This window comes from Gambusia affinis, linkage group LG17 (genome assembly GCF_019740435.1).
Source record: "Gambusia affinis linkage group LG17, SWU_Gaff_1.0, whole genome shotgun sequence".
Taxonomy (NCBI): domain Eukaryota; kingdom Metazoa; phylum Chordata; class Actinopteri; order Cyprinodontiformes; family Poeciliidae; genus Gambusia; species Gambusia affinis.
This window is the reverse complement of record NC_057884.1, coordinates 18,105,704-18,128,510: the sequence shown is the minus strand read 5'-3', so window position 1 is coordinate 18,128,510 and position 22,807 is coordinate 18,105,704. Positions and strand designations below refer to the sequence as shown.

At 36.6% G+C, this 22,807-nt stretch overlaps 1 long non-coding RNA gene across 1 annotated transcript in view; it reads right to left on the bottom strand.

Annotated features, from left to right (window-relative positions):
- Window positions 1-6,966: 6,966 nt before the first annotated feature.
- The window catches only part of LOC122819571, a 74,996-nt gene continuing 59,155 nt past the window's right edge, over window positions 6,967-22,807 (bottom strand). The window contains exon 4 of the long non-coding RNA XR_006368631.1: window positions 6,967-7,065. This is a non-coding gene — a long non-coding RNA (uncharacterized LOC122819571). The remainder of the gene's footprint in view (window positions 7,066-22,807) is intronic.

The following is a 22,807-nucleotide window of genomic DNA, read 5'->3' as shown; positions in this document are numbered from 1 at the left end:
CATGTAACACAAACCATGTTCTCCACAACTTTACTGCTGTGTTCCTTGGTCTTCATTGTGCTGCTGGTTTACTACCGTACTTATTTTGAGATGAAATTTTATTTAGTTTGAGCATTTACTAGGTTAAGTCAAGTTGCGAAGGCAGTTGGTGTCATTGAATTTTATTTAGGGGTATCACAGAGTAAGAAATTTGAATAAAATGCAGCCCACATTTTGCATATTTCCTTTTGTAAACAACTTTGAAAACCATGTATACTTTCCCTTTCACTTCATAATTATGTGCTACTCTGTGTTGGCCAATCACATACAATAATACACAGAAGTTTGTGGCGGTAATGTAACCACATCTAAAATGCAGCCTGTATATCCAGCTGTGTGGTTTGCAATCTTGAGCTTTTCTGCCTGCTTCCTCTGCTTCACACATGCAGCATCCAACATACAGTAAATAGGTATATTATCAAGGTGTCTAAGTCATGGCTGTGTAGTATATTACATGCATTGTACTGATGCATTTGTGTGTTTCATGATGTCTCTGACTAGTCTGTACATCCGCCTGAGTAAACAAGAGCTACGTTAATGCGGACGTTAAGGGCTCTATTAGTGCTACTGACAGTAGCACTAATAGAGCAGTATAGAAAGTATAGAAAGTGATGCAGAGATACAGGGATGGGAGCTGGTCAATAAATGAGTGGGTGGAAAGAGATGGGTTTTTTTCTTCAGAAATTAACCAAAGAAAAGAAAGAATAATGACAAGAGTACAAACAGAAATTGACTGTAATTTCCCACAAGCTTAATTAACAAGTGTGTGTTTGCAACTGAAGATGTGTTTGATTTTAGTTTTGAGATTGTACAACCAGATATTCTTTTTGCTCCTCTCCATAGTAAAACACTACTTTGTGTTGGTTTATTAGATAAAGCCAACATAAAATACACAGAGGTTTGGTAATAACAGGAATAAATGGGTAAAAGTCCAAGAAGGCACACAACATCACAATAAGGATGTCCCTCTCACCTCAGAAAGGCATTAATTTGGTGTAATCCAGGCATGATCAAGCATGTAATCTCCTTAAATAAAGAGTACATACAATCACACAAACAGACATCAGTGGTCCACGTCAGATTAATCTGAACATATATAATCTTGTTTTAGATTTTATTCAATTTGTATTAGTATGTTAGAAATTCTGAGGTACTCATTTTTTTCTGCAAGTGACTAATTAAATAGTAACAAAAATGTAACTAACATTAACCTTACAAAAACACCAGGCGTTTCTTCTAAGTAAATTGTTATCTTTTTGTGCCAAATTGAAGTTGGACCTTAGTATTAGATTTATTTTTAATCTTCTGACATTACATAGAAAATTTTATTTTGTATTTTTTTTAATTAACCTTTTTTCTGGAATTGTTTTATGTGTAATTTTAGCTCTTTAGCCAAGCTTGTTATGTCATTCTGTTTATTTCTGCTCTTCAGTATTTATAAATATTTATTTGTTAAATTATTATTTTTTAAATTTCAAATGTCTTTTTGCAGTGTTTCTCTACAATTCAGCTAAACTCAGTTTACTTGTTAAGCACAGTCTCACAATAAATGTCACGGGGCATATTGCAAAAAAAGTAAAAAAAAAACACTAAAGTGAAAACAAAAACACAACAGTTGCTAATACCTACAGTACAGACCAAAATTTTGGACACACAATTGGATCCAAATTTTTGGTCTGTACTGTATATTACTTCTGACAAATCCTTTTTCTTGGTGTTTATTAATATCTTTTGATTTAAACCAGGGGTGCAACATGTTGCATGTTTTAGTTCTCTCCCTGGTGGAAGTAACAACTTTTTCAATATGTCAATGTTCTCCTTTGGTCTTTAATGAAACATCATTTGATCCAGGTGCATTAAACCAGCGAGAGAACTAAAACACAAAGGATGCTGGCCCTCGAGGACCGACATTGGGTGCCCCTGATTAAACTGTTTTCTCCACAAGTTTCTAGTGGCCTGGAATTTTAATTATGCCATGTAAAGCATCTGGTGTTACACAAGGTGCTATGCAAATAAGGGAACAGCAAATTTCAAAATATATTTGCTCCATTTGATTCAACAGGTTTTTTAACAAAACAAGAATGACGAAGAAGTGTTGTTTTGGCTCAAATATTTTAACAAATAATTATCTAACACAACTCCGAACATGCTGTCAGAAACAGCTGGCGTGCATCTTTCTCTAGCAATTAATTTTCAAACACACACACACACACACAACCACACGTAAAAAGCTCACATTTACTTTTCAATTATTTCACTTTTAATTATTTGATATAAATGTGGTTTTGCTTAAGGGCCTACCATTATGGATAGAGGCTGGCTTTTAAAGAGGGGCCACTGGGCAAAATGGTAAACAACGGAATTAAACGGTAATAATTATTGTTCCAGAAAATAATTATTGTTCAGCCGCCTATCAGCTCTGGTGTTTAAATAACAACAGATATTAGCAGTACTTTTTTCAGAGTGATGACAATGTGTGTGTGAGTGCGTGCACATAGTGGCTAAAGCTGAATCCCATATGCAGTAGATAGACAAGAAAAGCCGAGCATACTGAGACACACAAACACACACACACACACGCCCGCGCACACACACACAGACATATATAGGTGGTGGAGATTAAAACAGTGTGCCATACAGATGGGAAGAATATTGAAAAAAAAAAAACATGAAACATACTGGATTATATTTCCTCAAACATGGAAATAATTCAGAAATTAAAATTTAAAACTTGAAGTGTTTCATTTATTCTTATGGCCTCTTCGTGTAGCCTGGACAAACATGGAACAAGTCAGTCGACAATGTGAGGAATTTCGTACCTTTATTGTTTATTACATGTTTTGTTAAGGAATTATCAAAGTTTATTCAGATTTTTCTGACATCTAAACATTTTTTCTAAAAATTTGACTCAACAACAATCTGTCATCAAAACAGGCTTAGATACCAAACATGCGGATGGATTTCACATCTGTATTGTTTATGTTCTGCTGATCCCCCCAACATTGAAAGTCAACATCAAAACAGCTTTTGTGGCCATTATTGTTTTTTCATATTTTTGCCTGATCTCTCACTGATCCACTGCTCTATAAATACCCTTCTAGACTTCAGCACCAGCGTGTGAATGGAGGGATTAACAAAGATGCAGGATGAGTGAAAGGGATCTGACGGCACTAATGATGACAGACATGTCACCCTTTGTTGTTTGTGCTAAACAAGCATATGCACAAGTGGACACGTCCACAACCAATGAAGTACAAACACAAACATCCTGTGCAGGAAGATGTTTTTCATGTCTTTTGATGGATTATTTATCTTTTGACATAAATATAATCTTTAGGATTTTTAGCAGATGCTGAAACCGAATGAAATCAGGAAAACATCCAATCTGGAAATTATCTGGTGGTCATTTATACACAACACTTTATATGCAAAACAATTTCCCTATATTCTAGTTATAGCTAAGACTGATCATGTAGAAACATTGATGAAATTAAAGCAGAAAGAGGGGTATTTTGTCAGTGTAAACACAATTTGTTTTAAACATAGTTGAGAGTAGAAAATAAACAGAACTAGAAGCTTTAAATAAATGGCTCCTGAAACATCATATATTTAAGTGGTAAACTGTTTTAAAAAAATTATATATTCATATATTTTATGCAGACTTTTTTCCCAGTCTTTGTGTCCAGGTCAATGTTCAAAATAAACAGAACAAATGTTTAATCACACCTATTGGAAAGATGAGGGTCAGCTAGCTTTGCAAAACTCTGAGGGATTTCAGAAAAGTAATTTATTATAAAATTTTTATACATAACAGTAGTAGTATTTGTAACTATTTTTGTATGAGTTGGGACCAAGATTGAGACTGCAACCCAACATAAGTCAGCAATCAAACTCTACAGAATGATGAGTAATATAGGTAGTGCTGGAATGGCTTTAATATTTAATCAGGAAACAATATTTTACCCAATTGATGTGGATTCCAAGAGCCAACATTGCAGAGTCTTGGAAGCCAGCACACTGACAAAAGACAAGTCTGACAGACAAAAAGGGAACAAGGAACAGAAAGGAGACAGAAACAAATCAGGAACATTGACTTGGCTGTAGTGACAATAGACCATTTTACAGAGAGACTGCAGAACAGGGGTCTATGAAGGCAGCAGCACAGGTGAGAGCAATCAGCAGCCAGCAGGAGAAGAGCCACAGGTGAGAGCAACAAGCTAATTCACAGACAACAGGGAGGGGAGGGGCAGTGAGCAGGAGCAGCTCACCAAGCCCATTCAAAGAAGCCTGTAGCTATCCTGCTAACAACTATGGTATAATAAAGCACAAATATAAGAATAGAAAAATATGTTTATAAGTTATGTTTGTTTCCAATGTTGTTTAAAACTGATACTGGCGACAAATGATACACATTTCTTATGTATCAAACATTGTTGAAAGTCAATAATTGTTCAACATTACAACTTTCTCTCATTGTTTGTGTTATTTCTTAGTAGGACAAGATGTTCAACTAAACATTAGGCAAGGAAACTACTAGGTTAGCATAAAGCACCAAAACCACCTGGTCAGGTTTAGGCACCGAAACAGCCAGTTTAAGATTGGGTAGAAAAACTATGATGCAATATGGCAAACAATTTCTTGTTTAGTATAAAACCAAGCCAGAAGGTTTACAAAACACAAGAGGTTTGTGGTACAATTTTAACTGGTTCACTGAGAAAACATTTCTTAATGTACATCTGGAGACATTTGTTTCTTGATACAACTGTGAGAAATATTGTTGGTGTAAAAGAAAAACAAAACACAATGTTGATTAAATTATAATTAATAATCACCTAAAATTGTGCTGTTCTTAGTTCAACTGAGGTGAAAAAAAACTGAATAATATGCTAGACTGTGGATGTTTGTATGATTTCGGCCACTAAACATGCCACACTCTAACAGAAGAGCAGCAGGAAATATGGGACTGAAACACCATTATAAGCCGATCTCCGTCGAGTGACTGATCTCTAAATGAAGGCTACATATTTAAATCTCCCTTTCTGTCTCTACACTTACGTCCAAACATGACCTGCTGGTAAACCTCTAAGCTGTATTTGAGGAACAGAAGCCACAAGATATAGAGAAAGTGGATCTTTAAATGCCATGTCTGCTGGCCTTCTTATCCATTTAGCTGACCTTTGCTGGCAGATTTCAAGCTGCAAATGGAACCAACAACAAGAGTGACTTTAAATACTTTTTCATCTTGCGTTTTAGTGTTACACAAATTGGTGTGTGTGGCTGTAAGCACTTTAATACGTAAGCAGCTTGTAGAGAAGATGTTGGTATAATCCTTAAAATATGGAAACAGTTCAGACATTTATAATAACATAACGTTTATAGATGTCCACTTTTAAGGGTCAAGTAAAAAAAAAACAAAAAAAAACTATTAAACCTACTTGACATGTTTCAAAAAATATAGGGAAAGGTCAAGCATGGCAAATCTGATGTTCTAAGATTACATAAATCTAACAACATACCTTTGGATACACATTAGACATAAAGGTCCTAAACAGAAAGAAAAAAGGAAGCAAAAACACTGGGGATGCTGAAGGAATATTCAAAATATTCCAAAAAGTAAAAATGATCCACATTTTGTCACTTAAAGATGACTCCCATAAACTCATACTTGCTACATAATAATTTAAGAAGCATTGAGACACCAATTCTTTCATTGTGCTGTAGAAGTCCAAAGTATAGGATGTAACCATATTGGTTTAGGAAGAAAAGAAAGAAAAAAGATGTCGACAAAATGGACTGAAAGACGAATTACATTGATTTTATAACATGTGATGTTAAAAAAGTGATATAAGAGACTTCCTGACTCTGAGTTCATCACCACATAAATGTAGGATTAGTTAAACATAGCTTCGTTCGCTGAGTTGATCCAGGTCAAATTTTGCTAAGCCTTTAAGTATGCTTGAATCAAAGTTCATCCTGAGCCAGATTCCACAAAAGATCTAGAAATGACTGATTCTGATTTGCATGTTGGTGTACTTTACATGCACATTGAGCATATCATGGAAGTGTGGACAGATTTTTCTTTCTTTAACAATCTTTAATCTTTCATGTAGTTTCACACTACAGCACATCAAAGTAACATTAACTAAATGGCAGCAATTTACTTCTTGATTATTTATTAGCTTAACAGTGTACTTCAGGACTGAATAAGGGTCTAATTGACAAATTAGTTGGTCTCTTACAAAACCTTGCCCTCAATTTATACCAGGAAGAGTATTTGCTTGTGGTCACACACAGAGCAACCCACTCCTGATTTAACACTTCTTTATTAGCAGTTATAATTGGAATGTTATATGCAAAACCAATGTAGACAATGGGTAATTAGAAACTGATTACAGTTTCCACGCATTCACTAAACAAGGTAGTGTGTTGACAGCCAGAGTATGGGTAGGTAACAAAGGCTGGTGTTCTGCAAAGTCCACTATGTTGTATAATGAGATGTCATTAGTGATTAAACAGAAAAATAAAGGCTGTGTCAGACTACTGGTTGATCAATTAAATATGGGAAGCTAATAGCAAAGCAAAATCCACCATTTGCAGTAGAGATACATTACTTTCCAAAAGTATAAATTATATGCTAATCGTCACCATGAGTAACTGTTCTATGTGTAGAAAAGAGAATCCCCACTGTGTAACATGGTGGCAGCACAAACATGCTGGAATGCTTTTCTTTAGTAAGGACAGAAAAAGCTTGTCAGGGAGCGTAAGTACTTTTGATAGTAATAAGAAGGCCTGCACAGCAAGGAATTGCTCATTATCATAAACACAAATTGAGTAATTTTTCTGTTTGCTTTTTGTTTTATATAAAAATCTTTATTTTACAAAGCTTCAATACTTGACTGATGGTTGACATCACTTTCTGTCTGCTCATCCTTCCCTCTCCGTCCTTCCTCTGTCACGTCATGGGAGTCCTCCGGGATCCGGGAAATGATTAAGGACGACAGTTTCAAATACCTTTCAAGTATCTCCCTGATGGCGATGTAAAGTAGGTGGGCACGGAGAAAGTGGTGGTTAGTAAGAGTGTACCAGTCTGGCCTTTCGGAAAATAGAAAGTAAAGATTTGAGAATGATGCAAGTAATTTTACAAAACTATGTCTAAGCAGTGAAGCAATATACATATATATTTAGTTTTATAGGAAACATTTATTAACCTGTGTTCTTTTTGAGGATACTTTTCTTATTTTCTAAATGCAGCTGTAAAAGTGAATCAAATGTTTTTTTTCGCTCCAAATCTCAGTTAAATCTATAATGTACTGCAGTGTCTTGTTCATGACACACATTCAGGGTCCCTCATTGTGACACTTTGCTCACTGTGGCATGACGAGGGGTGTTCGGAAGTGAATACACATCCGTGTGTGAATATCTCTGTACAGCATGTGGTTGTGTGTGTGTGTGTGTGTGCGTGTGCGTGTGTCTGCATAGGTCTGCGAGGGAGAGATAATGAGATCTTGTTCAGCTGAGGCCCGGTCTTGATCCCCAGAAGCCCTGGACTCATTTCAGTGAGAAACCTCTGAACAGAGTGAATACAAGACAAAGAAGTGCCGGCAGAAACATAAACTTAGTCTCAAAGAGGGTTCATAAACTGGAGGAAGTACAGGATGATCGCTTTTGTCCTTTATTATTGGAGTACAGCTTTCAGACATCCTGCCTTCGAGTTAAAGATTGCACCAAAATAAATAAATAAAAAAATAAAAACATTAATAAAATATTTATTTAACAGAGAAAAGCCTGTCATTTATCTTGGAGGAGATTTCTATAGTCTGATAAGTCAGTATAATCTAACAAAGAAAATTAGAATTTTAATATTTCAGCTATTAATTTGACAGCATCTATTCTAGGGGTGGTGGAGAGTGCATCATTAAAAAAAAATACTTTTTTCTTTTTCTTACTGGTGAGTTTAAATAAAAGATTTTTGTTATTTGTATTTTTTATAATAAGTTGCTTAAAGTTTCTCTCTGCCACTCATCAAAATGGAAAAGACAAGAAAACATGTCATGTAAATAGAGTCGATGTGTGTTGATCTTTAAAATTAAACAGTAAACCATAAAAAGGTTACTGGTAAAAAATATGGCTGCTTACAAAGTGATTCTTCCAACCTTTTATTTTACAAATAGAAAATTAAGTGGAGGGAAAATTGTAGGTTAAAAATAATTAAAATAAAGATTTAGATATTAAACAAAATCTGTAAGTTTTGTCAAGTACAAGCCGGCCTCATTTGAGAAAGCTGTTGATTTGAAGTTACCACAGAGAAATTTTATACTTCCTAAATCAGTAAATATTTGATAAAGCTGCTTGCTGTCAAGTGAGCAATAAGAACAAGATATAAACAGATGCAAATATTTGTTTATTTTATTTCCATAAATATACATAGAAAAAAGTGAGAAAGGGTTGTAAACTACTTGATGTTATGAGTATCAATTTAGTTCAGAATGTTTCAGAGGTGAAACATCACAACACTGCAGTTAAGTAGCAAAAAGTGGCATCTTGGGATCACCAACTCGCCATACAAAAAAAAAAATATTGTTTGGGTTTGTTGAATTTTTTTCAAACACCTTTATCTGCCTTTTTTCCATATTGTCATGTTTATCAAATACTGTCGATATCCTTAAGACTGAAAGCAACAAACGTTTCATCACAATTCTTCCTGCAAAAGCAGCAAATGTTTCCAATGAATACTGACTGAGTTTCTAAACCGCTTCCCATCGCTTCCCCTCCTTACTCCTCCCTGCATTTTCATACCTGTCAGCTAGATTCACTGTGTGGGTTAGCCAAAGCTATCACTGTTCTCTTTTCTTTTTGGCATTGTTCAAACTAAATGGAAACAAGGTAATTAGCTTGTTACAATTAAAGCGAGACGAGCGGATGAATTGTAATCACCCGCAATGGAGTTCCTGCTTTCTCCCCTGCAGCCTCCAACAGGCCAGCTGAGCTATCCTCATTTGCATAATTAAAATATACAAATGATAATGGATTTTGTAGTCAATGTCCAGAGGCTGCAAAGGCAGGAATGAGAGAAAAAAAAATTATGAAATCACAATAACAACCACAGCGGTTTCGCCTAGAGGGGAGGCAAAGGAATGGGGGGGAGAAAGAATACGGAGACGGGCGGGAAAGGTTGGTGTTGTACTGGAAAAGATGGCAAGAGAGAAGGATGTGAAGATAATGAGAGATAAAATGAGTGAGAGAAAAGACAGCCTGAACATCATAGGAAGCAGAATAAAGGTGAACCAATTACATTTGCAAATAGCATATGCCTGGCCCTGGCCTGCGCTGCCCTCCCTCTGGGGAAGTCTTTTGCCTGATTACATGAAATTGGGATAGAATTAAACATCTAAAAGTTGTCCTAAGACAAACCGAAATGAAATTAGAACCCGGCTTCTTTTTTACCTCGCATGGCCACGGGGCCACGCGGCAAAGACGTCAGGAGAGACGGAGGGATTGTGCAATTAGGCAAGGGACAACGTTGGTGAAATTAGGCCTTGAAGCTGACTTTATTCTACCTTTGCTTTTTCTTTTATTTTATTTTACCTTCTTCTAGGCTTTTCTAGAGTTGGTTTTCTGTGTTTTTGGCATCAGAAACTTTACAGGCAAACCAGCTGCCATCCCTTGATGATGAAGTGTGTTCGTCTGAACACACAAACATTCACACATTTTCCCCCTGCTGTGCTGAAACACATTTACACACGCTCTTGTGCCATGGTGATTTGAGAGTGACATTAGAGCGGTGGAAGCCAAGAGCACTGGGCAAGGCCCCAAAACACAAACTGAAAAGCTCTCCGGTCACAAAACTAACTTGTCTTTCTACAGTAAATGATTACAAAAGAGGGCTCTTCTGTGGAAAATATTAGTACCTTTTCTTCAAGGCAAGCGAGTTTCTACATGTTTCCTTCATCCTATTTTCTCGTATTTTCCCTTTCAAGCCTCTGATCCCACTAAAAAGAAAAAAGAAAAAAAAAGGAAGCAATAAAGACATACTTTTTCAGGCTGAAATCTTATTCAGGAGAGCATCAAATTAGAGAGCAATGTGCTGTTATTACGATTATAACACAAATAAGAAAAGTGGATATCTTCTGTTCCCTTCCACTCCATTTAGCACTCCATTCAGTTATCCCACAGGGATCAAAAACAGTGCATTTAACTTGTAATCTGATCAGATTGATATGAAATGAAGATGCACATCATACAGTTATTCTCATTTTATTACCAGCATCTCCTTCACTTGTAATGATATAACAATGCCTTCTCAATGCCTTCCATAACAATTCTTAACGCCAGGATGTTATATCTTCCATAACGCTTTTAGAAGTCAAGATCATTACTGAAAAATGAACTTATCTTATGACAGTGTTGGTTCCAGTTAAAATAATACATCAAATAATTGACAAAGTGTGTATTTTATTTTTACACTACAGAGCACAATTTAATATTTTAATAGAAACATTTTTTTTATTGGAATTTAAAACTCAAAGTTTATGGATACTTTTTGATCTTTGCTTGACCCTTGCATGTCAACATAACTCCATGACATATATGTCTGCATTTTCTTACATAAATGGCATACGTTGAACTAGTGTTCTGCCTCCAACCAGGAGTAGCTTCACTTCAAAGAATTACTTTTTCAAGTGTCAACAACAATGTTTTAAAAAGTGATTACACACATTCCCATTTGCAGATGACTTTTTCTCAATATTCAAACTCTTTATTGCTCCGTCTTTATGCTTTCATAAATTGCATTTTCCTCTTTTTTATGTCCAATTCTATAAAATCCAGTATGTGCAGCTGCTTGTTTACATTCCCCGTCTTCTTTTTTTTCTGTATGTGTGTATGAGTGAATGCAATAACAGTGGCAGAGCTGTAAGTAAATAATGAGGAGTAATCAAAGTTAATGGAACCCAATGGGAGACGCAGCTTCTGTGTGGCAATAATCTCATTTAGAGAGAGAGGCAGATTTAGTGGATAATTGGGGCCTAAGTATTTACTGATTCCCCTGCTAACTAACTAACTTACTGAGCTGCTGATGCTCTTTTTGTTTACACCACTGCCAGAAGGTGAACAAAAGAGCAAATGATGCACTGAAACTTAGATTCAACATGTTTCTGTATTTTTTGTTTTTGTTATTATTTTGTTTCCCATTTCATCTGATTTTGTTGATTATTCCTCTTCATCTGGTCATCTTTTCAGTTTTTTTCTTTCCTTTGTCCCATTTCAATTTATAGTTTACATTTCTTTTTATAATTTTGTTGAAATTTTCCAGCACTTTTGAAGAAAAAATATGTTTTAGCAAAAAAGTGTTTCTTAAGCATCATAATTTTTTTATTTATTTATTTTTTGCAGATTTTTTATTGATAAATAAATTGGAAATACAGTATAAATACATGCAATCAACAGATTTCCACTTCCCATCCCTCTCCTTACCTTCACCTGCCAAGCCCATAACCAGATTAATAGTAACACATAACTGAATTATAAAAACATCAAAAGTACAGATACACAATAAAATAATAAATAAAAATATAATTAAAAAGTAGAAAAAAACAAAACAAAAAAACAAAGTGAATACATTTTATTATATACTAAAAAAAAAAAAAAAAGTTAGTCCAACATATATTTTAGAACCTTTTTTCTTTATAAATCCCAGTTTGCATCTATAGTTGTATTGATTTCCATGGAAAATTTGCCACTCGCAAGATGGCAGATATGCTGAATTATTTCCCTAGGACAATGGCAGCAATGCTGCTTTGACTCTTCTGAGAATCTCAGTCCTCTAAGAATAAGTAAATGTTTTTCCTGTGTATTTAAAAATCCAAAATACCAATGCACTCTTGGTTCTCTTTGATTATTTGAATAACCCCAAAGCACTTTCTTCTACCTTCTGGTTACTTCTGCAGCAACACTTTTGTGACATTGCATTAGCTGCTCCATCAAAAATTTAAAAACGTTTTTTTTTTTTTGTCAATTATGTTTTCAAAGGTTTTACATTTTTCAATGGCAATGGTAACTAAATTAGTACAGAGACGTATAAGCAGTGATCATGTTATTTCTACTAGAACAAAGCAAATTCTAAACTAAAGGAAAATGAGCAAAACAAAACAGTGTAGGCAAATGCTTAAAAATATAACAGTTTGTTCCCTCCAGGCAATGTCATGATTTCTCTGCTTTGGCACATTGTTAAACATAATCCAGTCCTTTACAATCTTATATTACTCATCGCTACTTCCTGAATTTTCCTTTCTTTTCATTAATGGTTTCAGTTTTAGTTCTTTGGACCCTTTGTCTGGACTTTCTATCATCTATGACGATAAGATATAGACATGATTCTATCTGGGTGTATTGGGTGTGATGGAGTTAATGGAGGGTGGTGTCAGCTGCACAGCAGGGCAGCTCTCACTCCTAGAAAAGCCCAGAAAGCTTCGCTTCACCTTTGTGTTTGACTGTGTTTTTATCTGTGAGGGCTCCTCAGGCGCCATTATGGAACAACTCTGCATCTGTGCTGCATTCTCCTCATTGGTCATGCACTTAAGTGCTTAACCTTCAGTTTGATCAGGGAGTCAAATCATTTGCACTGAGTGATGACTAGATAGATAGCTGTCAAAACTCCACTTTTTTCCTTCCATCCTGTTTTAATTAACCTTCTTCCTCTCCTTCTTGCGGTAATTCTGTTTTTCTCTCAAGTTATTGTATTTCTTTTGATTTCCCTTTCTGTATTTTATTGTCATAAATCTCAGATGAACAGTATCAACCAGTAATCTAAATACAGAAGGATATTAGCTTGAGAAATAATTAACAAACAGATAAAACATAAACCAGCTGATTTCCCCACTGTCTCTTTCATTTTTTTTACCCATGACTATAATCCTTTCTTATCATGTTTTCATCATTTTTTGCACACATTATGGGTAAACAACAATACAAGCAATTCTCTCTCATCTGTCACATCACTGATTGTTGCCTGATTGTGCCACATTATCAAGTAATGCGCACTCCTGGGGCCAGATGCATAAACAACGCAAATGCATGATGTGTATTATGTATCATTTCCTCCATAAAATGAGTAATTAGAAAGACTGAATGTTTCCTGAGAGTAGATGCATGTAATGCGTTTCTCAGGTTATGCAAATATTTTTTTTCATGAAGCATTAAGTCTGCTGATCAAAGTTGAAATGAGAAAGAAGCATAAGATTAGAACTGTAAAAGTGTTTTTAAATTTCTATGGTTTTGGATTATATAAATAACAGGTGCAGGAATGACAGACAGAGCTAAAAATAAAGTACATTTTATTCAAGTTTATAAAATCAGCTGGTAGTCATTTTGCAAATCCTGCACAACTCTTCCCCATTTTTTGTACTCACATGAGGGACACTTAAATTGATTTGATTGACATCTGACTGCAGTCCTAGACTGGTCATTGATTTATGTCATCCTAAACTCCAAAAATAATTTCTACCCAGGCAGTGCACCAACAGATATGTCGTCTGCTAGCAGAAAGCTGCACAGCAAGGAGGAGCACAATTATGAGTATAATCAAGCAGTGACAAAAACACATGCATCAACTTTGTTAGCAGAATCACAGCGACTTCACAGCCCTGCAACCAGTGTGCCTCTCAGAAGGAAGAGAATGTAATGAAACAAATAAAATCTTATTTTAGTAGTATAGCACCTTTCAGTTACAAGGCTTTTCAAAGTGCTTTCATAAAAACACAGAAATACAAAGTCATAGAACACATGGTCAACAACATTACATTTTGTTGCCGTTAAACATCAAATTTTTGATTAATGTTTTAAGATTATGTTTCAAAAGAAACTCTAAACAGCTGAGTTTTCAGTCTAGATTTAAAGGAACTCAGTGTTTTCGCTGTTTTGCAGTTTTCTGGACCTTTGCTCCAGATTTGTAGTACATAGAAGCTGAATGCTGCTTCTCCATGTTTGGTTCTGGTTCTGGGGAAGCGGAGCAGGCCAGAGCCGGAAGAAGGGAGACACGGTTCAACTCTGGCCAACATTCTGTGAGAGGAAGCAAGCTTTTCGCCAGCCAGTGTGAAACAGCGGAACTCCATGGTTTGTGATATGCATTTTATTTTTTGTCATTTTCTTTTAAATAAAATTCATACATAGATATTTATATACATTGGTTGTTTGCATTATCTAAATCTGAAAGGTTTCAAATAAAGTAATGATTGTATAGCGTTTATCAAGTCCAGAGGATCCCAAAGCGCTTCACACTACAGTCATTCACACGCTGATGGCGGCGCACTGACATGAACCGGCGCTACTTGGCCCTCTAACCAATAGCAGCAGGAAAGGTGGGTGAAGTGACAGGCAGACATAACAGGAATCGAACTGGTATGCACTGATTGAGGGTCAAACTCCTACCATCGCCACCACTGACCCAATTTATATCACAAAAATATATCTATTTGTATGTATAACAACATGATTAAATGATCTGATTTGCTTTTCTTATGTTAAGGCCAGCACTAATTTTCTATACAAAATTAAATATCTTGCTTTATCTTGGAGTTTCTCCATTGGTGACTCTGAGTGTTACTGGAAAACATTCTCAGAGCAATGACCACATCTCCTGCGTGCCCATGTTCCTGCCCAGATTCATGCCAAAAATAGGAAGAAACAAACTGTAAAGGAGATGCTCCAAACGGTAACAAAGGGGAGGTGGCTATAGTGTATTTGCAGGAAGAGTGCCAATAAATCTGTCCTACGCTGTACATTGCTGTGTTTATATTACATAGTTTTATGCATCCGGCCCCTGGTCCTGCTGGTAATTAAATCAACATCTCCAGCGTCATTAATGTCTTGCTTTGGCCATTCCCACAGAGAATCATTACTGCACTAGATTCTTCTGCTCTGTTTGACAACACACTGAAGAGTTGCGTGATGCGCTGCTATTGTTGCGTACTCATCATACAGAGTAATTTTTCCTAGGTGCCAAAAAGGCACTCAGGTCAAGTCACGCATTTAAGAGCAATTTGCAAAACCATCTAGTGCCAAATTTAATATTTTTAAGTATGGTTTTGTCTGTGTGATTATAATCACGGGCATGCTGGAGCCTCAATGCTTGAATAGTGTGTGTCTATGTGTATGTGAGGACAGCTTAGTACAACACAGCAGGCCAAAGCCAGACTTTAAAAGATGTATTTAATCTGAAGATATTAGGCTCAGGTTATTTTTACTTACCATCACCCGGTATTAAAAAGCATGGTTACAGTTATTGCAAAGCTTGGAGGTAGTTATGCTTATGGAGGGGCCTTGGGAAGGCAGCAAGGAGATTAAAGAGGCTCTTTAATCAAGGAGACAAAAACTGCCAGTACCAAATACAAACCCAAAAGGCACTCATTATTAAAATACATTTGGAGATTATACAATTGCACAATGAGACACTTTTACACTAGCTTTAAGATACTTGTAACATTTTAGCTTGAAAGACAAATGATAGTGCTACACAAAGCCATTACATAAATGAGCAGGATAAGATGCTTAGACATTATTTACACCCAGGCCAAGAGGGGATTAGGATTTACCCCTGCCTCCCTCTTATTCTTTGGTTTTACCACATCATGTCCCATCCCTAATCAGCAGTTCTTTCTTACAGTTCAGGCTGAATGATGATAAATTAAGTATATGACTGCAGTCTTGCCTGGGCCATGTCCCTCCCTCAGACTTGCCCTCCTATTAATTGTATTCTCAATCAGATCTACTTAATGGGTTGTTAACTAAAAAGGAAAGCAAAAAAGTCATTAGAATAAAAAAAACAACAACAAAAGAAACCTTTATATATATATAAGAACTGCTCAATTTGAGCATCTGCATAAAGTCTATTACACAGTAATGTCAACTGAAGTTTATTTGTGTTCCCAGGACCAGAACTGAACAAGGTGACGTAGCATTCAGTTCTGATTCTGTGTTGCTGGATTTAATATCTTTTTTCTGTTTTCCTGTAAAGGAATTTGGTATGCCTTATGTGACAATGACGCTATACAAATAAACATGCCTACATTTGCCTTGTCTAATAATGTTAAAAATGAACAACTGAAATAGAGTTCGATAGGCTGTTGAATGCATGGAAACTTTGCTGCTTTGCCACGCTATTCTTCACCTCTGTGAGATTTGTGCCATAAAAAGAATACAAGTGAAAAGACAAAATTAAAAACCAGCATAACAGAATGCCACCGACAAGATTTGTGTTGATGAAGCTTCCCAACAGTATCTTTCACTGAATCAGGGAGTAAATCGACCTCTGTATCACAGTGCTAACTGGAGCAACTAGTCATCTTGTCAGAAGTCCTGATTGGCTCATTTAAATACCGCTCAGGTGTAATTGGATGGCAAATTAAACTGTCATTATTGGACAGGCAAAGAGGGAGAGAAAGAACAGAGGAGTGACAGGACAAAATGGCTGCTGTTCTCCCATGGGGAAATGTTAGAAAGTAAAGGGAGACTGATAGATACATGTGTGTACATGCAGTAAGACATATGAAGTTAGGCAATCCTAAAAAAATAAACAAAAAATAAAACAAAGAATTCATAATAATGGATTTAACTTTTTATAGAACCTCAATCTTTTATGGAGCTATTTCCTTAATCTTTCTCCTATCTGGCTTTATAGTGCACCACTAATCATTATGTTTTTGTCCTACACATTTTGAATGTTTCCTTATCAGTTCTACTTATTTTATACGTCCAATAACCACCCATTAATTAGCAACAGAGACGAAGTCCTTCAGGTGGGAGTATCTGTTAATAGAACAGTTAGTTGTTTAGTCCACAAATCAGTCCTGTTGAGGTGGATAGGCAAGAACAAATCCAGTTTCCTACAAGCCAGAGAAGGCTAAAGCTGATTTTTTGTCAGAAATGCAAAACATTGTGTGTGGTGGATAACTTACACCACTCATTATGCTAAACAAGCCATTTCCCAGTAAACCTTGGCATGGCACAACTTCATCCAATCAAGTTCAGAGTAATGCTCTTTTTGCCTATTGTTGGTTTCAATAAACAAAACTGGCGATAAATGGAAATATTCTATTGTCCATTTTGTATAAACAAGATTTTGTAAAAGTGGCAATTTCAGCTTCAGGAAATTAATCCCAACAGTGGTAAAACCTTATGAGATATTACTACATTCACAAACAAAATCTGAAAAAAAAAAATGTTTTGTTTTCATTTTGAGAAGCAGCTTGTGTCTTGTCTAATGTTTCTTCTTCACCATTAGTCATAAAACTGATGAATGGAAAGTGACCAGAGCTTCTTCAGGTGAACCCTGACCTCACACAGCATGTGCACGCGTGTGTTTTGTCAGTACGACTGTAGCCCATCTGTGTGGCCTGTTAAGAGCCCCTTTCTCTCTTTACCCTCTTATTCTGACCCGTATCCTCAGCGGTCAACACTCAAGAGCAGTCTGACCCAGGGGGATAGTATCTTTTTTTCTGTCCGTGTCTCTATACACATTTATGAGTGTCAGTGCAAGCAGGGGTGAACATTAATAGGGTAAACACACAAAAAACATACACACAAATTTTCATGATCTCATCAATGGATTGTGAATACAGTATTAACGATGGCTGGGTGGCCCCTGGCCACTACTTACTGAATCAGATATGTGACATCTGATATGGGTTCAATTTGAAATCCATTTGTAATGCAATATAGCAGCGTGTGTCATGTTGAGGTCAAGACCCAAAGTTGGGTCATGAGACATCATAATTATGTCCTCAAAGAACCATTTACTCTCTTTAAAATTATGAAAAGCTAGAGATAAGTGGCAGGCTTTAAACATTACGCGCTTCAGTTCTGACTAACAGGCATAAATGAAAGGGTTCTCTTTTAAATTAAGCCTAGAAAATTACAGCAAAAAAAAGTTCATCTGATTATTTGCTTGATCATTTTAAATGTAAGCTGCTCAATTGACTGGAATTGAATATGTGCAGAAATAAAAAGCAAGTATTGCCTATCACATTTTATTTCTTTGGAACATTATCTCATTGTCTAAAATGCAGAAAAACCTCCAACATTTTGCAAATGTAAAACACATTAAAGAAAGAGCACGCAAAAATGGTTAAATGGCTTATCATGTTTGGATATTCTAAAAATAGCACATTTCTTTTCGTCTTAGCTTAGGCAAGAGAACAAGCCATCCAAAGCTTATGTGTGATGAGGATTACATATCCATCCATTGACCACTGTCTTCTGCCCATCCAAGATCAGGCCACAGAGCCAAAAGTTTCAGGAGGGAACCCGAGACTTCTCCTTCTCCAGCAACATCCTGCAGCTCATTCTGGAGGATCTCAAGGTGTTCCTTGACCAGATGGGGCATGCAGTCCCTCCAGCAAGTTCTAAGTTTGCCTCAGGGTCTTCTCCCAGTGGGATATGCCTAGAAAACCTCTAAAGGCAGGTGACAGGGGGATACTTGAACCACCTCAACTAACGCCTTTTCAATGGAAAGAAGCAGTTGAACGCCTTTCTCTCTACTTTGAACTCCCTCAAGATGAGAGAGTTCCTCACTCTCATCTGTCAGATGGAGGAAGCTCATTCCAGCCACTCTGGCTCCTGACCCACCAGTCAGGTGACATTTGTTGTCCTTTAAGTCATATTATGCCACCAGGAACCAGCACACAAAGGTTCCCGCCCTCGCCAACCACCCCACTTGTATAGCACCTGATTTGGATGCTTTTCCTGCCGGGAGGTGAGCCCACATACTGATTCCTGTAGTTTCTTTGTGCAAATCCCCTGGAGCTTAAACTCAACCACTGAGCCCTTTATTTAGTACATTTATGCACTGGATAATAGGGGGAAAAAAGTTTTTAGACCAAAATTGTGCTCCTATAATATTTCCAAAGGTTGGAGCATAAAGAGAAAGGCGGGTTTTATCAGAAAATCCAAAGTCCTGGTTCTTCTTTTGTGCCTACTTCAGCTCATTTAACATATTTTCTATAATATCTAGTGTTGGTTGAACAGGCACACATCATCACAGATCCCCATATTCTCCTCTATGTTGTTCTAACATGGGTTGAATTTAGGGGTAGCGGTTTAGCACACAATTCTGACTCAAGATATTCAGAATCAAATCCCTTTAATAAATTAAACCATTTTACTTGAGTCATTTTAATTACTGCATAGACTGTAGATATGGGAAGGTTGGAATGAGAGGCTATGTTCTTGCAGCCATTTTATGATGTGTTAAAATCAAGCCACATTTCTCTTACTTTAATGGCATTTCTCTGGTTTTTCCCACTTTGATGAGTGGCTGTAACCTAGCAATATCACAGAGAAGCAGGAAGACTGAGTACAAGTTAAAATGCTGTAGAAAATCTGGCAAACTTATCAAAGAATAGTATAAATGAACTGTATTTATTTCATTATTACTAAAGGTTAGTAATAAGTGTGGTTATGGTGATTTACTAAAAGTCAATTATTTCCCAACATGTCAATTTTCATTCCACAAGACTGATTCATGGATTGGTTTAAGAAGTATGAAATTATTTGATTTGATTGCACTGATGATCAACTGTACTTTGCTAAAGACAGGGTCCCTGAAACCATCTGCCTGGGGAATGAAGAGACATCAAATATTAGACAATCTGTCAGGTGATACACATATGCATGTGATAGTTTGTATGAGCTGAGACGCTTAAAAATCTAACACAAGCACATTGGGAGCCATTAAATGCTGTTTAGGGTGGAGAGTCTTTGCTCAGAGAGTGTTTGTCAGGGTGTGTCTTGGTGCACAAGGCTCAGACAAATGGATTCAATCCCCCGGCAAACTGCAAGTGAGTCTCAAAGCCCCATGCCCCTGTTGTGACATCACCTATGAATGTCATAATTGAGGGTCGGTAAATTGCCGCTTTTCCCCGCTCAGCGTCGCCCCATGTGTCAATACGGAGGTTCAAGGTGACGGAGTGGATCAATATTTTGAGACAGGAGCCATCCGCTGAATTTACAGCCCAGTAACAAGAGAGCTATGAAACAACACTGCTGTAGCCTTCAGCAAGCTGCTGGATGGGACTGCAGTGCTGCTGGCCTGCATTTGTCAGACGTGCATACCATTGATCCTCCAAGGAATTCAGTTTTCTTATTGTATTGAGAAGTATTTTTTATAATTAGTTACTATTTAAATATGGCTGTCTTTTTCACAAAACAGGCACAGTTCATAGACATATCTAGAAGCTCTGATGCAGCAGTGGAAGAAAAAAATAAAAGGAAAATCTTATTCACAAACTTTGATATGTTTAGTAGCAGATTTTTTTTTTTTACTCTTTATTTTCTGTCAAGCTCAAATATTCAGATCAAACAAATCTTAATGTCAGATAGAGGTGACTTCAGAAAACATAAAATTAAATTTCAATTTCAATTTGCCATCATTCATCCATCCATTTTCTTACACCCTGGTCCCCAGTGGGGTCAGGACGGCGAGGGGCAGGGTACACCCTGGACAGGTCGCAACTCTGTCGCAGGGCTCAATTTGACACATTGAAAGTAATTGTCCACAAATGCAGAAAAAATGGAAAAGGGATGAACTTTCTGAGGAATGGCAAGTCTGAAAAAAATACTCCAAGATCAAACTGACTACTCAGCAAAATGTCACAGAAAAACATAGAAAAACATCCTCAGAACTTCAGGTTTTTCTTGCTCCAATGTTTGTGATTTAAAAAAGATGAATAGACAACCATGGGATAGTTGTACGCTGAAAATCAATGTTACAAAAAAACCCCCCAAAAAATAAAACATAAAGATCCATCTCACATATACAGAGAAAGTACAACACACAAACATTATATCAGCTGATGGTAGTGTGATGGTTTGGGGCTCCTTTGGTGCTTCAGGAAAAGCACAACTTAGTGTACTTTATGGATCATTTAATTCTGGCATGCTGATTTTATGTATTACCGTACATTCAAATATGGAATTGTGAAATTTGTTTGACGATGAAACTGAAATAAAAAAAAAAAACATTTATTTTACTGTTATTACTAAAGGGTTACCAAAAATATTTTACTGATGCAGTACATAAACTGTAGGTTATATTTTAAATAGCAAGAGGCATTTAAGTGTATTTGACATAAGATAGTTACAATATATGTTAGAATAAAACACATTTGTAGATGTACTTAAGGAAAAGAGTGGACAAACATTTAATTCTACAAAAATTTAAACAAAATCTCTTGAACATTTCACTATTGAATAGATTAATATGCATTCCCGAATATGTATACAAGTGCATTTATGAATCCATCACAGCAGCTACAGTGTCCAGCAGGCAGAAATGTCAAAATCATAGTAGGTGAGCTGTGAAGGTGACGATGCCTGCCGTGAGTGTGCACGTCTGGTGATGGATTAGCTTCATTTCCAGTGTAAACTGTCTGTTGTGAGTGAGTGAGAGTCCACATGCCTGGACCAAAGCAGCAGGACGCTGTGTGTGATATGTGTCTTGTGGACCGTGTGTTTTTGAGTCTGTTCCCGTCACTTTGAGAACATTCGTTTGTTTCTTTACCTGCATGCGTGTGTATCTCTGTAAGTGTGTGACCGTGGCTGAGTGATGGGTCCAGTACAGCGTGTAGTACAGCGGACAAGATGCTGGGTTTATAGTGCCGGGGGCAACAATGAGAGGTGTGTACAATCAAACGTGTGTTGACAGGTGCAATGGACATCACAGTGTTATGATGACCTCAAAGGGCTGCAGGTGACAGTCAACCGCTAACACAAACAAAGACGAACTGAAGTGATGGTTGTCAATCCCCTTAATTTGTGGTGGGGAAAAAATGTTGTGCAAGATAAAAATACACAAACATTCAGTTTGTGTAAATCTATAGAAAGTATTTAATCACCTCCTAAAATGACTTATGTGAAGGAGTTCAAAAATTACATTTGGAAAGTTTCTGAGTCAGAAAGGAATTCCACGGCATCTAAAATATTAGCCACTAAAGTAATTTTAGGGTTAATCAAATAACTTTGTTTTTTAGTTGTAATTAGATTAATCAGTTTATTGTGGTACTAAATGTAATTGGAAATAATATTATTTCCACAACGTCTGTCAGGGGGAATGGGCATAAAATCCTGCAAACTACTGTAAAAACTTTGTTAAAGGATAAGTAAACCTTGAGCCTTTAGAATTGTATAACTTGAACCCATTCATACAATTTAAAAGTATATTATACAATTTCTGAAAAAAAAACGTTTGTGGGATGACCGTATAGGGGTTATGACAAAAGGACACAATCGGATATGTTTAGAAACTTTTGGTTGAATATTCTCCTGCTCCTGCTGATAGACTCCCACCATGGAAGTTATAATTTGATCAAAATGTTACCCCTTTTTCCGCATTTTTTAAAAATATGCAAATATATGTTACAATGTAAAAGCTTTGAAATGATCAATTATCTTCTTATCTTCTTGCATCATAAAAGCCCATAGACAGTCCAGCTGTACATTTGTCCATATATGTGTTCTGTATCTGTACTTCTAGTCTTTTTTCTTAGTTCCCCTGTGAAACCAAAACAAGGTAAACGTATAATAATAGCATCTTCAGAATGTATCACTCCTTCTTTCTCCCTTGAGCCAAACAACCCACATCCCCTCACACACACCTCCTCTACACACCCCCTCCCGCCTCCTCCTCCCGGCGGTCCGAGGAGCGCCCGGGTGTGAAATGTAAAAGGGAGAACGCTGTCGTTCAAACTGTCCCAACCACCAGTACACGCTAGCCTTTTCT